This window comes from Nycticebus coucang, chromosome 11, assembly GCF_027406575.1.
Source record: "Nycticebus coucang isolate mNycCou1 chromosome 11, mNycCou1.pri, whole genome shotgun sequence".
In the NCBI taxonomy this organism is placed as follows: domain Eukaryota; kingdom Metazoa; phylum Chordata; class Mammalia; order Primates; family Lorisidae; genus Nycticebus; species Nycticebus coucang.
Genome location: NC_069790.1, coordinates 15,609,031 through 15,625,888, shown reverse-complemented (window position 1 = coordinate 15,625,888; position 16,858 = coordinate 15,609,031). Strand labels below are relative to the sequence as shown.

General features: G+C 36.1%; 1 protein-coding gene across 4 annotated transcripts in view; it reads left to right on the top strand.

Annotated features, from left to right (window-relative positions):
- Positions 1–16,858, top strand: part of SUGCT (succinyl-CoA:glutarate-CoA transferase) — a 966,251-nt gene that overhangs the window by 315,305 nt on the left and 634,088 nt on the right. The window lies entirely within an intron of this gene.

Sequence of the window (16,858 nt, the reverse complement as noted above, 5' to 3'; positions counted from 1 at the left end):
AATCTATAGTGATCAAAACAGCATGGTACTAGCACAAAAATAGACAGGAAGATGTATGGAACAGAATTTGTAAGCCAAGAGATGAACCCAGACACTTTTCGTCATTTGATCTTTGATAAGCCTATCAAAAATATACATTGGGGGAAAGATTCCCTATTTAACATATGGTGCTAGGTGAATTGGCTGGTGACTTGTAGAAGACTGAACTAGACCCACACTTTTCTCCTCTAACAAAAATTGACTCTTACTGGTTAAAGGACTTAAACTTAAGACATGAAACTAAAAATTCTTGGAGAGAGTGCAGGGGAAACACTTGAAAAAATTGGCCTGAGAGAATAGTTTATGAGGATTACCCCCTGGGCAATTGAAGCAACATCAAAAATACATTACTGGGATCTGATCAAACTTAAAAGCTTATGCACTGCTAAGAACACAGTAAGTGAAGCAAATAGACAGCCCTCAGAATGGGAGATGATTTTTGCAGGTTATATTTCTGACAAAGGTCTAATAACCAGAATCTACAGAGAACTCAAAGTTATTAATAAAAAAAAAGCAAGTGATCCCATTTCATTGTGGGCAAAAGACATGAACAGAAGCTTCTCTGAAGAAGACAGGCACACGACCTACAGACACATGAAACAAATGCTCATCATCTTTAATAATCAGAGAAATGCAAACCAAAACCACGTTGAAATGCAAACCAAAACCATCATCTAACTCCAGTAAGAGTAGCCCACATCACAAAATCCCAAAACTACAGATGTTGGTGTGGATGTGGAGAAAAGGGAACACTGCTGCACTGCTGCACTGCTGCACTGCTGCACTGCTGGTGGGAATGCAAACTAGTATGTTCCTTTTGGAAGGAAGTTTTGAGAACACTCAGGGATCTAAATGTAGACCTGCCCTTTGATCTTGCATTTACTCTACTAGTTGTATATCCAAAAGACCAAAAATCACTTGGCAACAAAGATATTTGCACCGGATTGTTCATTGCAGCTCAATTCATAATTGCCAAGTCATGGAAGAAGCCCAAGTGCCCATCGACCTATGAATGGATTAATAAATTGTGGTGTATGTATACCATGGAATACTATGCAGCATTAAAAAAAGATGGAGACTTTACCTCTTTTATGTTACATGGATGGAGCTGGAAAATATTCTTCCTAGTAAAGTATCTCAGGAATGTAAAAAAAAAATCCAATGTATTCAGTACTGCTATGAAACCAATTTATAATCACTCACACTTTCATATGAGAGATGAATCACAACTATAGCCCAGGGTGAAGGAAGGGGAGAGGGATAGGAAGGGAGGGGAATGGTCCAAAGAGGAGGGAGGATTAATAGGGGGACCACACCTATGGAGCATATTGCAAAAGTACATGTCAAATCTATCAAGTATAGAACACAAATGTCTCAACACTGTGATTAAGTAAATGAAGTGAAAGCTATGTTAATTAGTAGGATGTTAGCTCTCCAATTTATGCAAATAATCAACACATTGAATCCTACAAAGGCATAAATGTATTCATGATCTAAAATCATGACTTATCACATATATATATATCTAAGTATATATGACTTAATAAAAAAAAGAAGAAATAAAATTTTGACAGTAGCATGGGACAAGCAAAGACTGTGGCTAAGAAGACCAGTAAGGAGGTCTTGCAGTACTCTAGGTGAGAGAAAAGGGTGGCTGAAGGATGAAGAGAACGCAAACAGGTTCAAGAATATTAAGGAGTATTAAGGAGTTAGAATTGATATTACTTACTAGGTCAGAAATTGTAGGTGAGGAAGTGAATAATAGAGTTAGTCATAATTTCAAGTTTTTTTTTTTTTTAGCCTTTCTGTCTGGGTAGATATTATTAGTGCTAGTCATGAAGAGCAGATTTTGTGTGGAGAAATGTGGAAATGGTAAGTTTACTTTTGTACACTTCGAGTTTTTTAGTTTGGTAGGATCTTTAAATGGAAATCCTCCTAAATGCCTGATATTTAGGGAAGGCAATCGAGAATGTGTTCATTTTCCTAATGGTCAGTCTAATTAGTTCTTTATGATATTAAGAGAGTGCAGGAAACTTCCTCCTCAGAAAAGAGAAAATTAGAACAATATAGAAGGAAGTGATTTAAATTTCAACAAACTTTTAAGTTGTATGTTAATTTTAAAAGTTTTATTTTGAGGCTTAGAGTTTTTTTAACGAAAAAAGTGATGTTAACTGAAGACAGATTTGGGAGTCTTTGGTAAAAAGATAATAATTGAGGTGACTGAGTGAGATCTTGGGGTGGTAGTAGGAATTCTACAAACAGTGGTTTCCTTTCCTAACTGTACATTGAAATCACTTGAAGAGCTTAAGATATATTCTGATGCCTGAGACCTATCCCACAAATTTTGCTTTAATTGGTCTAGGGCGACCTGGACCAGGTTTAAGAAGCACTGGTCTAGAGTGGGAAGAGATTTCAGGAAAGAATATGGGGGATCATAACATTTAAGGGTTAGTCCAGAGAGGAAAGTAAGACAAGTAGGCTGCCAAGGAGTTCAACGAAAGAAAAATCTTGAAGGGATTAAGTGTAGTTGTATCATATATGCTTGATTCAGATAATTAAGAAGTTAAAAAAAATAATCAACAAACCAACCAATCAGCCAATCAATATAATCCATTAAGGTCTCCATCACTACTGGCTACATTATTCCTCCTAGGATAAATAAGGAAGAAAGTGACTGCTATGGTTAAAGATTCCGGTAGTAAGTCTGCATGCTAGAGAAGAGAGCTTGGGAAAAATATACAGGGTTGCTAAAAAAATGTGTATATTTGGAGCAATCTTGTTGGAAGTAAAATTGATTATTCCCAGAAAGTGTAAGAATTGCAGATAAAATGAATGTGTGTAGCATGTCCAGGTACACTCGACCAGTTAATGGTTCCTTCAATTCAACTTTGACATATACATAGATAACATCTCTTAAAATGTTTATCCATTTTTTTGGTAGCCTCTGTGTATATGTATACTTAGTTATCTTTCTCTGTTATGGTACTATGTAGCTGTAAATATTAATGATGATTACATCTAACATAGAAGGAAAGTTGAATATAGAAGCTTACGTCTGGAAACAATAATGTGATTTTTTTTTTCATGTTTCTTTCTTTTTTTTTTATTAAATCATAGCTGTGTACATTAATGCAGTCATGGGGTACAATATGCTGGTTTTATATACAATTTCAAATATTTTCATCAAACTGGTTAACGTAGCCCTTCATGGCATTTTCTTAGTTATTGTGTTAAGACATTTATATTCCACATTTACTAAGTTTCACATGTACTTGTGTAAGATGCACCATAGGTGTGGTCCCACCAATTACCCTCCCTCCACCCCTCCTACCCCCTCCCCTCCCTTGGGCTATAATTGGCTTATAGCTTTCATATGAAAGCTATAAATTAGTTTCATAGTAGAGCTGAGTACATTGGATACTTTTTCTTCCATTCTTGAGATATTTTGCTAAGAAGAATATGTTCCAGCTCCATCCATGTAAACATGAAAGAGGTAAAGTCTCCATCTTTCTTCAAGGCTGCATAATGTTCTATGGTGTACATATACCACAATTTATTGATCCATTCCTGGGTTGATGGGTGCTTGGGTTTCTTCCATGACTTAGCAATTATGAATTGGGCTGCAATAAACATTCTGGTACAAATATCTTTGTTAAAGTGTGATTTTTGGTCTTCTGGATATATACCTAGTAGAGGAATTGTATGATTGAATGGCAGGTCTATTTTTAGTTCTCTAAGTGTTCTCCAAACATCTTTCCAAAAGAAACATATTAGTTTGCATTCCCACCGGCAGTGTAGAAGTGTTTCCCTTTCTCCACATCCACGCCAACATCTCTGGTTTTGGGATTTTGTGATGTGGGCTAATCTTAATGGAGTTAGATGATATCTCAAAGTAGTTTTGATTTGCATTTCTCTGATGATTAAGGATGATGAGCATTTTTTCTCACATATCTGTAGGCCGTGCACCTGTCTTCTTCAGAGAAGTTTCTCTTCAAGTTCCTTGCCCAACCTGAGATGGGATCACTTGTTCTTTTCTTGCTAATACGTTTGAATTCTCTGTGGATTATGGTTATTAAACCTTTGTTGGAGACATAACCTGCAAATATCTTCTCCCACTCTGAGGGCTGTCTGCTTGCTTTACTTACTATGTTCTTGGCTATGCAGAAGATTTTTAGTTTGATCAGGTCCCAGTAATGTATTTTTGATGCTGCTTCAGTTGCCTAGGGATGCCTCCTCATAAAATATTCGCCCAGTCCAATTTCTTCAAGAATTTTCCCTGCACTTTCTTCTAGTATTTTTATAGTTTCATGTCTTAAGTTTAAATCTTTAATCCAGTGAGAGTCTATCTTAGTTAATGGTGAAAGGTGTGGATCCAGTTTCAGTCTTCTACAGGTCGCCAACCATTTTGCCCAGCACCATTTGTTAAATAGGGAATCTTTTCCACACTGAATGTTTTTAATTGGCTTGTGAAAGATCAAATAACGGTAAGTAGCTGGATTCATCTCTTGGTTCTCTATTCTGTTCCATACATCTACCTCTTTGTTTTTGTGCCAGTACCATGCTGTTTTGATCACTATTGATTTATAGTATAGTCTGAGGTCTGGTAGTGTGATTCCTCCTGCTTTTTTTTTATTTCTGAGTAGTGTCTTGGCTATTTGAGTTTTTTTCTGATTCCATATAAAACGAAGTATTATGCTTTCAAGATCTTTAAAGTATGACAGTGGGGCTTTAATAGGGATTGCATTAAAACTGTATATTGCTTTGGGTAGTATGGACATTTTAACAATGTTGATTCTTCCCAGCCATGAGCCTGGTATGTTTTTCCATTTGTTAACATTTTCAGCTATATCTTTTCTAAGAGTTTCATAGTTATCTTTACAGAGATCTTTCATGTCCTTTGTTAGGTAAACTCCCAAATATTTCATCTTCTTTGGCACTACTGTGAATGGAATAGAGTCCTTGACTTTTTTAAGCTTGACTATTGTCGGTATATATAAAGGCTACCTACCATTTTATGAGTTTGTATTTTGTAACCTGAGATACTGCTGTATTCCTTGATCACTTCTAAGAGTTTTGTAGTAGAATCCCTGTTGTTTTCTAGATATACAATCACATCACCTGTGAAGATTGAAAGTTTGATCTCTTCTGACCCTATATGGATACCCTTGATCGCCCTTTCTTCCCTAATTGCAATGGCTAAAACTTCCATTACAATGTTAAAACAGTGGAGACACTGGGCAGCCTTGCCTGGTTCCTGATCTGAGTGGATATGATTTAAATTTAACTCCATTCAATACAATATTGGCTGTGGGTTTGCTGTAGATGGCCTCTATCAGTTTAAGGAATGTTCCTTCTATACCAGTTTTCTTAAGGGTTCTGATCATGAAGGGATGCTGGATATTATCAAAAGCTTTTTCTGCATCAATTGAGAGAATCATATGGTCTTTGTTTTTTAATTTGTTTACGTGCCGAATTATACTTATAGATTTATGTATATTGAACCAGCCTTGAGACCGTGGGATAAAACCCACTTTGTCATGGTGTATAATTTGTTTGATGTGTTTCTGAATTCTGTTTGTTAGGATCTTGTTGAATATTTTTGCATCTATATTCATTAGTGATATTGGTCTATAATTTTCTTTTCTTGTTGGGTCTTTTCCTGGTTTGTGGATCAAGGTGATGTTTGCTTCATAGAATGTGTTGGGTAGTATTCCTTTTTTTTCTATATTTTGGAAAAGGTTGAGTAATATAGGTACTATTTCCTTTTTAAAGGTTTAGTAGAATTCTGATGTGAAGCCGTCTGGTCCCTGGCTTTTCTTTGTAGTGAGATTTTTTTATAGTTGATGTTATTTCAGAACTTGATATAGGCCCTTCAATATTTCCACTTGATTCTGGCTAAGTCTTGGAAGGTGCCATGCTTCCAAGTATTGGTCAGTTTCCTTCAGATTTTCATATTTCTGAGAATAAAGTTTCTTGTAATATTCGTTAAGGATTTTTTTGAATTTCTGAGGGGTCTGTTGTTATTTTGTCTTTACTTACCATTTCTGATTGATGAAATTAGAGATTTTACTGTTTTTTTCCTGGTTAGTTTATTCAAAGGTTTATTTATTTTATTGACCTTTTCAAAAAACCAACTTTAATATTTATTGATCTGTTGTATAATCCTTTTGTTTTCAGTTTCATTTATTTTTGCTCTAATTTTGATTATTTCTTTTCTTCTGCTGGGTTTGGGGTTGGAATGTTCTTCCTTTTCCAGTTGCTTGAGATGTCCCATTAAGTTGTTAACTTCCTCTTTTTCTGTAATAATGTATTTTGTTATTGAGATATTCATATACTGTAAAATTCACCCATTAAAAATATACAATTCAGTTGGAAAAGTGGGGACGATGGCTAAGCACAGACACCAGCTACCAGATCATCTCAGAAAGAAAGAAAAGTTTTAGATGGAAAAGAACAAACAAACAAACATAGATCAGGTGTAATTTCAAGGGAAAAGTGCCAGAAACTACCAGAGATTCTGCAGTAAAAAGGTGCATAGCAGAACAAGAATGAGTGCAATACTGGCAGAAATCCATTCCTGGAAGGCCTAGAGTCCAGCGAAAGGGTACGTGAAGTGGTTTTTTTCTCCCTTACTTACCTATCTGGTAGTCAGTAGGCTCCTGAGCTGCTGGAGAGCCTTTCTACCTTCAGGAGCCCCAAAGCTGTTGCCTCCAGGGAGCTTCTTGAGAACAAAGCACTAGGCTGTCAGCCTCCTTGGGCACTTCCCCGCATCCCAGACCTGAGCAGAGACAGCAGAGGCCATATTGCTTTTCCAGTAAACCTTGTGCCTTTATCGTCCCTAGGAGGCTTCATCCCTTCAGTTTTCATTTTCCTCCTTCTCACACAATTATTTCCCAACTTCTCTGCTTCATCTAGTCTATTCTTAAAACTTTCCACTGTGTTTTGCATTTCCTTCAAGAAATTTTAATTTCCAGAATTTCTATTTGTTTTTTATTTTTTATTTATTTATTTTTTATGAATATGTCAGTCTCTTCAGTGAATTTTTTCATCAATTTCCCAAATTGTTTCTCTGGTTTCTTTGAGCTGCTTTTCCATTTTCTCTTGGATTTTGTTGAGCTTCCTTACAATCTATATTTGGAATTCTTTATTTGTCGTTTCAGTATTTTCATTTTTGTTGGGGGATCCATTACTAGAGACCTGGTGTGTCTCTTTCGGGGGTATTTTTTTTGCTCTAATTTTCATATTTCTGGAGTTCTTTTACTAGTTCTTTCTCATCTGATATAGCTGTTGCTTCTTATTTATGAATTTTGTTTTGTTTAGATGGTGCTTCTCCTCATGTCACTGCCTGTCACAAATATTGAATGAGAACCTTTGGCTTTGCTTGTGTAGACTTTGATGGAGCTCTAGGTTCTGGATGGAAGCCTTCATTACAGATATTCTCAGTGTGGGTTAGGGCTGTTATGTAAATATTGATCCTACCCACTAGTGGGAATGGGAATTTTGATCTACTGCCAGGGCAGGTTCTCACTGGTGACCCATAGCAGAGTAGAAGAAAGCTGTCTTGTCCCCTCTGCCTCCCTTTCTTCTCAGTATAATGAGTAAAGAACACCTAGAAGAGGTAGGCAAAAAAGAAAGAAGAAAACTAAAAGAGGTTTTACAAAAGCCAGGGAGGGATCAATTTGAAGGAAGAATAAGTTTCCTATTTTTTGATACTGTCTCTGAATTCCTTACTTGGCTTGCTAACTTGCCCACATTAGAAATTTTAGGGTCAGTCCTGCATTCTCTTCTTCCACTTGTCCAGTTCAGCAGGCTTCAGTCATTCCCTTTGCCAAACCAGATAAATATTTGTGAAGTGTTTCCTAGCTGCTACACACATGCAATCCTCATTATTAGTAAACTCTGTATTGTAAATTTGTATGCTTGCTAAAATTTATTTGTAACCCCCAAATTAACACCTGCTGTGTTCAGAGCATGAAAAAATTTTGAGTCACTTGTCATGTGTTTTTCCAGCTGAGGTTTAACAAGGACATGCTCTGCAATCCTCTCTTAGCTTTCATACCTTCAACCAGAGTCCTTTATGTGGTATATTTAGTACCATGAGTTTTGCATTTAGGTGCTTTTTCTTGGCAATGTCACTGTTTAAAGTGGATCCCAAGTGTGGCTGAAGTGCTGTCTAGTGTTCCAAAGCTCAAGGAAACTGTGATGTGCCTCAGGGAGAAAAAAATGTATGTTATATAATCCTCGTTCAAGTAAGAATAATTGTTCTGTCAGCCTTGAGTTCAATGTTAATGAATAAATAATATATATAATTGTCCCCCTCTGTATCCACAGAGGATTGGTTCCAGGACCCTCATGCACATCAAAATCCATGGATGCGGCTCGGTGCCTGTGGCTCAAGTGGCTAAGGCGCCAGCCACATACACCTGAGCTGGAGGGTTTGAATCCAGCCCGGCCCGCCAAACAACAATGATGGCTGCAACCAAAAAATAGCAGGCCTTGTGGCGGGCACCTGTAGTTCCAGCTACTTGGGAGGCTGAGGCAGGAGAATCACTTGAGCCCAAGAGTGGGAGGTTGCTGTGAGCTGTGATGCCACAGCACTCTACCCAGGGCAACAGCTTGAGGCTCTGTCTCAAAAAAAAAAAAAAAATCCATGGATGCTTAAGTCCTTTATATAAAATGATGTAGTATTTGTATAAAACCTACACCGACCTTCCTGTATATTTTAAATCATGTCTAGATTACTTATAATAAAATTTACCTAATAAAATGTAAATGCTATACAGTTGTTTTACTGTATATAATGCCAAAAAAGTAATCTGAATGTGTTCAGTCCAAATGCAATCACCCATTTTTTTTCTGAATATTTTCAATCTGTAATTGTTTGAATCTGCTGATGTGGAACCCTCGGATATGGAGGACTGGCTGACCATGTTAAACAATGTGTCTTTAAATGGAAGCACACATAAAAAAAGGTTATGTATTGATGAGTTGATGAAAGTGTTGTGGTCACAACCTCTCAGGGCAATAGTTCTCCTAAGGGCAATAGTTCAGAATTTGCTAATTCAGTGATGTTTGTGACTTTATAGAATATAACTACTGCAAATCACAAGAAACTACTATATATTTATTCAGTTGTTTCTTATACATGTGTTGCTATGATGCCTATTTTACAAAGGAGAAAACTGAAGCTTAGGGAGAATAAGAGGTTTTATCAAGGTCAAGTGAGTTGGTGCATCTAGAAAAGAACTCAGAGCAGTTTGACACCAAAGTTCATGCCCTTAATCATTAGTCCATGTGGCCTGAAAGCCTTACCATGGCAGACAAGCTCCCTAACTATGTGGTGCCACTTCCCTTTTAGGCTTCTCTTTTCCTGTGTTCCCCTTCTGTAGCAGAACACCTGTGCAATAGCCATATAGGGAAAATTTAATTTCCTGGAAATGCCATCCTCTCTGCTTCGGACATGCTATTGTCATTGCATATCTGACTTTCTTCTTATTCTACATAAATTCAGAATTATTATAGTTGCATTTCAGTGCTAATTTTAAAAAGTACATCAACATGGAAAAAAATAAAGCAGGTTGCAGAACCATGTACAGAGGGAAGTTCTGGGGTCTGTGTGACCTGGTGGTAAAGGTGAGGAGTCCCTGAGGGAAAATGAGTCTTCAGGGGAGGTTTGCGGAACCCTGAGCTCTAGCTGCTCCTTCCCTAACCCTGATGACCATGAAGCATTAGGAGTGATTTCCTCCCAGAAGGGATAATTGCTGATCCCTCCTATATGAAGTTGGTTGCTTTATATGTAGCTGAGGATACACAGGAAGAAACATACTTAGAGAACCTCACTTTCAGAGGTTCTGTTCACTGTGGTTAAGATGGATGTGGAGGGCAAAGGAAAGAGAGAGAGAGAGAGAGAGATCTACATGTTAACTGTATTATCTTTTAGTTTTAAGATGGAGTATTTTCATTTTGTTTTGTTCTGCTTCAGTGTTTTCTAAATACTTCTATAATTTGTATTTATTACTTTTTATTAAGAAAAAGTTATTTTTATAAAGCACTTCAGCTATAATTTTCATTTGTGGGGAAATATGAGCACTATATGCTTTAAACTAATAACAATAAGCTTAGTGTTAATTTATTGAGGACCTATGGCTGTTCAGATGCTTCATCTTAATTAACTCTCTGTAACATTGTCAGGATATTATTATTATTTTACAGTTGGAGAAACTGATGTTGAGAAAAGTTACATGACTTCCCCAGAGACTCATGTAACAAACAGTACAGAGCTAGACTCCCAATTCCAAAGATTATAAATATTTCTTTCATGCTAATTATTTTTACTATTAAGACATTCAGAAAAAATGCCAGAAAAGATTCCATTTTGACTATCTCTTATCTGTTTCTTACCCATCTCTCATTTTCTTTTTTCTAAGTTCTTAGAAAAGAAGGTTTTTTTTCTTTTCTTCTTCTGTTTTTTTTTTTTTTTTTTTTTTGCCATATAAATGCTCAGTAAATGTTGAATGGTTACTTTCAGTTACTATAGAAGTTAAGTACAGTACAGGATGAAGTAGGAACTATTTTTTAAAATATTTTGTATTTGTGCTTTGTTTGTTTGACTTTTATTTCTCCTACAGCTGGTGAGCACATATATTACAAGTGATCATGTCAGGTAGGGAAGAGTTGAAAAGATTGTGCAAAAGGAAATTGGTTACTAACCTTCAGGTATGTAGCTGTGGAGTCATGTTAAGCAAAGAATGCTTTCCTGGGCAACTGAGTTCCTAAAAGCAATTAAAATAATAGAGACAACACATTTGCTATATAGGGCGTCTGTAAAATTTGTGTGCAATTTACAGTAGTGTGCAGTTTGAATTGCACATGAACTTTACGGACATCCTGTATTTTATTTTCTCTACTGCTACAAGGTTTGCTAACTTGCCAAAATATTATGATAAAATCTCAGCCATGTACCAGAGATTCATTAAATTTAACATATTTAGAAGAAGTTTTCAATTGTTAAAGATTTTTTTGTTTTGTTTCCTTCGTGTCTTAAATGTCACTGTTCAATAAGAGATAACATTCAACATTGTGCTGATATTTGAAAAGATTATTTAAAAACTTGTGTTTCATTGCCTGAGATATAGCAAGAAGAGAATCTTCTGACTTTCTCCTTCCTAATTTGACAATGTTCATAAGAAATTCTTCCTAATCTGTAAGTAAACAGGAAGTATGATTATTTGCTTGGGATGTGTATACAAATTTATGTTAAAAATAGTACGGATTGAGGAGTATAATGTGTTTTTAAAAATTAAGATTATGAAACACATACTTCAAATGAGAGCTAGTGTTGTGCATGTGTTTTGGACATTGTTATATACATTTGAGGTTTCTTTTTTTTTAAATCTTGTTTATGGATATTTTTCTGATGCTCTCACTTTTTCTTACAAGTCAGTAATGGAATAAGAGTTGAAGAGCTAACAGATTCACATGGAATTGGCCTTTGTAATATCATCTGTCAGGTGTGTCTGCCTGTCTCTCTCTCTCCCTTTTTTTTGGAGCAGGGACAGAATCTTACTCTGTTGCCCAGGCTAGAGTGCCATGGCATCAGCCTAGCTTACAGCAACCTCAAACTCCTGGGTTCAAGTGATTCTCCTGCCTCATGCCAGAATGCCAGGCTACTCATTCTGTTTTTAGTACAGATGGATCTGACTCTTGATCAGGCAGGTCTTGAACTCCTGAGCTGAAGCATTCTGCCTGCCTTGGCCTCCCAGAGTGCTAGGATTAGTCATGAGCCACCACACCCAGCCAGGTGTCTGTCTCTTTGTTAGTTGTCTGGAATTCTGAAAATTGATTGAAGCCATTACAAAATAAACTGCAGATCTTAGACCTTACATCTTTAATTGAATACAGTTTGCCAAACACTTTACAATTGATAAATGAATACTAACTTTGATATACTAATGAACGTTAGATCCACACATGTGTAGCAACTGTTTGTTGAAATATACTGAATAGTTAGCTTTTTATTTATTTATTTTTATTAAATCATAAACAAATAGATCATGTATACATTAATGCATTTTTGGGGTACAATGTGCTGATTTCATATAATAGTTAGCTTTTTAAATATTTTTTCTTAATTCCACACCAAATTAATTAATATGATTTGTAAAAACTGTGCCTTGGATACTTTTAAGCATGCTTTTTGTTTGAGCTCTTTATATATTATTTACAGTTTGCATGAGAATATATTCTTTAGTTTTGTTTCTCCTGATTCTCCTGGGAAATTATATGTATGAAATCTATAAATTTATTTCTCATCTGGAAAACACCATCCCAATATGATGTTAATTCTTCTTAATAGAATTAATACAGGATGTCCCACAGTTGCCATATATAGGAAAAATGGGAAATTGTAGTTAAATGTACCTTTATTTATAAAATATTTGTTACAAAATTTTACAAAATATTCTCTATGCGTTGGCCACCTCTTTCTACACATACATAAAGTCTTCTCTTCCATTCACGGCAAACGTGTTCCAAGATATCTGTTGTTTCTCATTTTCCCAATATATGGTAGTTTTGGGACACCCTGTATTTTATGCCAATGGAAAATGTGTAAAATTATGCAGGGAAATGTCACACATATACTGAAACTTTGAAAAAAGAAACCTAAAGATCACAGAGAATGCTCCCCATAAGAACAGGGTATTCCATGAAAAAAAATTTGTTAATAAGAAAAGGTAAGATTTATCCAAAACAAATACACCTGAAGAGCAGGTACATTCTTGCATAAGTAACTGCAAAAACTTAATGTAAGTAACCTAGATATTTTGTCCTGTCGGAATTTATACTCTTGAATCTGTATTGATTTTTCATAAAAAGAAGTTATAGTACAAATACAGATGGTGCCAAGAAATGCATACACATTTTAAGAAAGGAAAAATTGTTTCTATATCAGGATTTTGAAGTCATGGGTTTTCTCCTCCCACCTCAGGACTTTGCATATTTTTTTTTTGCTTCATGGGATGTTCTTCTCTTACTGTTAGTGGAGCTGATTCTTATCCTATCGATTCCTGGTACCCCTATTTAAAAAAGAAGTTCTTTCTACCTTTATTCTGATCTTAGTCCTTTATTAATTTTCAACATAACAGTCATCAATTTATAATAGTTTTGTCCATTTACATGTTTGTATTAATATACCTTTAATATATTGTGTAATAATGTGCTTGATAGTACCTTTAGGAAATGTTTTTAAGACAAAGTCTCACTTTGTTGTCCTTGGTAGAGTGCCATGGCGTCATAGTTCACAGCAACCTCAAACTCTTGGACATAAGCAATCCGCTTGCCTCCGCCTCCCAAGTAGCTGGTACTACAGGCTCCTGCCACAACACCCTGCTATTTTTTGAGATGAAGTCTTACTCTTGCTCAGGCTGGTCTTGAATCTGTGAGCTCAGGCAATCCACCCACCTTGGCTTCCCAAGTGCTGGTATTAGGGGGTGAGCCACTGTGCCTGGCTACCCACAAGAAATGTTAATTCCATAGAGACAGGGACTTTTTTTTTTTTATTAATATTAAACCATAGCTATGTACATCAATATGATCATGGGGCACCATACACTGGTTTTATAAACAGTTTGACACCTTTTCATCACACTGGTTAACATAGCCTTCCTGGCATTTTCTTAGTTATTGTGTTAAGACAATTATATTCTACATTTACTAAGTTTCACATGTACCCTTGTAAGATGCACCACAGGTGTAATCCCACCAATCACCCTCCCTCTGCCCATCCTCCCCCCTCCCTCCCCTTCCTCTCCCCCTTCCCCATATTCTTAGGTTGTAACTGGGTTATAACTTTCATATGAAAGCCATAAATTAGTTTCATAGTAGGGCTGAGTACAGTGGATACTTTTTCTTCCATTCTTGAGATACTTTACTGAGAAGAATATGTTCCAGCTCCATCCATGTAAACATGAAAGAGGTAAAGTCTCCATCTTTCTTTAAGGCTGCATAATATTCCATGGTGTACATATACCACAATTTATTAATCCATTCGTGTATCAAACGGCACTTGGGCTTTTTCCATGATTTAGCAATTATGAATTGGGCTGCAATAAACATTCTGGTACAAATATTTTTGTTATGATGTGATTTTTGGTCTTCTGGGTATATGCCTAGTAGAGGAATTATAGGATTGAATGGCAGATCTATTTTTAGATCTCTAAGTGTTCTCCAAATATCTTTCCAAAAGGAATGTATTAATTTACATTCCTACCAGCAGTGTAGAAGTGTTCCCTTTTCTCCACATCCACGCCAACATCTCTCGTCTTGGGATTTTGTGATATGGGCTAATCTTAGTGGAGTTAGATGGTATCTCAAGGTAGTTTTGATTTGTATTTCTCTGATGATTAAAGATGATGAGCATTTTTTCATATGTCTGTAGGCCGTGCGCCTGTCTTCTTCAGAGAAGTTTTTCTTCAAGTCCCTTGCCCAGCCTGCGATGGGGTCACTTGTTCTTTTCTTGCTTATACATTTGAGTTCTCTGTGGATTCTGATTATTAAACCTTGAGACAGGGACTTTGAATTCAGAATCCAGGTCAATACAAATGGTTAGGATACAACTGAAGAAGAAAACACTATGGATATGGATGAGTGGTTCCCATGCTATGTGGAGGATGTAGAAATGCTTTTGTAATGTGTATTATAACAAATTCAATATGTAATAGCAACAAGGGACCTCATACATGAAAATTTTAAAACAATTACAGGATGAATACATTGTAGAGATAAAATGTTTAAATAATAGGAAAAGCCATAACATAATGAGAAGACTTCATCAGAGGATTCTAATATATGTGTCATTTCATTTGTGATATATGTTGATTGTCTTACTGTGTGAGCTGATACGATATTTTCATTTTTCTTTATATGCTGAGTAATTTTGGATTACATCCTTGATGTTTTGAATATAGTGTTATGAGACTTTGGGTCCTGTTTAAATCTTTTTATTTATTTATTTATTTATTAGCCTTTAGCTTTCCTTTAATCATTTAAAAATGCAGAAACCATTTAGTTAACAGATTGTATAGACAGACAACAGACTAGTGGTTTAGATAATTCCTGCTATTAAGAATTGCTGTAGAGGGAGGGGAGAGGGGAACGGGTGGAGGGGGTTTACATGGATGGAGCTGGAACATATTCTTCTTAGCAAAGTTTCTCAAGAATGGAAGAAAAAGTATCCAATGTACCCAGTCTTACTATGAAACCAATTTACAGCTTTATTATGAAAGCTATAACCCAATTATAGCCCAAGAAGAAGGGGAAAGGGGAGATGGAGGGGAGGGGAGGGAGAAGGGTGGGTGGAGAGTAATTGGTGGGACCACACCTATGGTGCATCTTACAAGGATACATGTTAAATTTACTAAGTATAGAATATAAATGTCTTAACACAATAACTAAGAAAATGCCGTGAAGACTATGTTAACAAGTTTGATGTAAACATTTCAATTGTATATAAAACCAGCACATTGTACCCCATGATTACATTAATGTACACAGCTATGATTTAATAAAAAAAAATTGGTATAGATAGAGGGAGGGTACTTGGTGAGACCACACCTACGGTGCGTCTTACAAGGGTACAACATGTGAAATTTACTAGGTGTAGAATATAAATGTCTTAACACAATAACTAAGAAAATGCCCTGAAGACTATGTTAACAAGTTTGATGAAAACATTTCGAATTGTATATAAAACCAGCACATTGCACCCCATGATTACATTAATATACACAGGTATGATTTAATTAAAAAAAAAAAAGAATTGGTATAGAGGGAGGGGAGGATGAGTGGAGGGAGGGTAACTGGTGGCACCACACCTAGGGTGCATCTTACAAGGGTACTTGTGAAATTTGCTAGGTGTAGAATATAAATGTCTTAACACAATAACTAAGAAAATGCTGTGAAGACTATGTTATCCAGTTTGATGAAAACATTTCAAATTGTATATAAAACCAGCACATTGCACCCCATGATTACATTAATGTACACAGCTATGATTTAATTGAAAAAAAAATTGGTAGAGGGAGGGTACTTGGTGCGACCACATCTAGAGTGCATCTTACAAGAGTACATGTGAAATTCACTAGGTGTAGAATGTCTTAACACAATAACTAAGAAAATGCCGTGAAGACTATGTTAACAAGTTTGATGAAAACATTTCAATTGTGTATAAAACCAGCACACTGTACTCCAAGATTACATTAATGTACACAGCTATGATTTAATAAAAAAAAAATTGGTAGAGGGAGAGGAGGATGAGTGGAGGGAGGGTAATTGGTGGGACCACACCTAGGGTGCATCTTATAAGGGTACATGTGAAATTTACTAGGTGTAGAATATAAATTTCTTAACACAATAACTAAGAAAATGCCATGAAGGCTACTTTAACCAGTTTGATGAAAATATTTCAAATTGTATACAAAAGCAGTACATTGTATCCCATAATTGTATCAATGTACACAGCTATGATTTATTAAAAAAAAATTGGTATACTCTTGGCGCCTACAGCTCAGTGACTACGGCGCCAGCCATATACACCAGAGCTGGTGGGTTCGAATCCAGCCCAGGGCTGCCAATGACAACTACAACCAAAAAATAGCCAGGCCTTGTGGCGGGTGCCTGTAGTCCCAGCTACTTGGGAGGCTGAGGCAAGACAATCCTTAAGCTCAGAGTTTGAGGTTACTGTGAGCTATAATGCCAGAAGCACTCTACCTAAGGCAACAGCTTGAGACTGTCTCAAAAACATAAATACAAAGAACTGGTA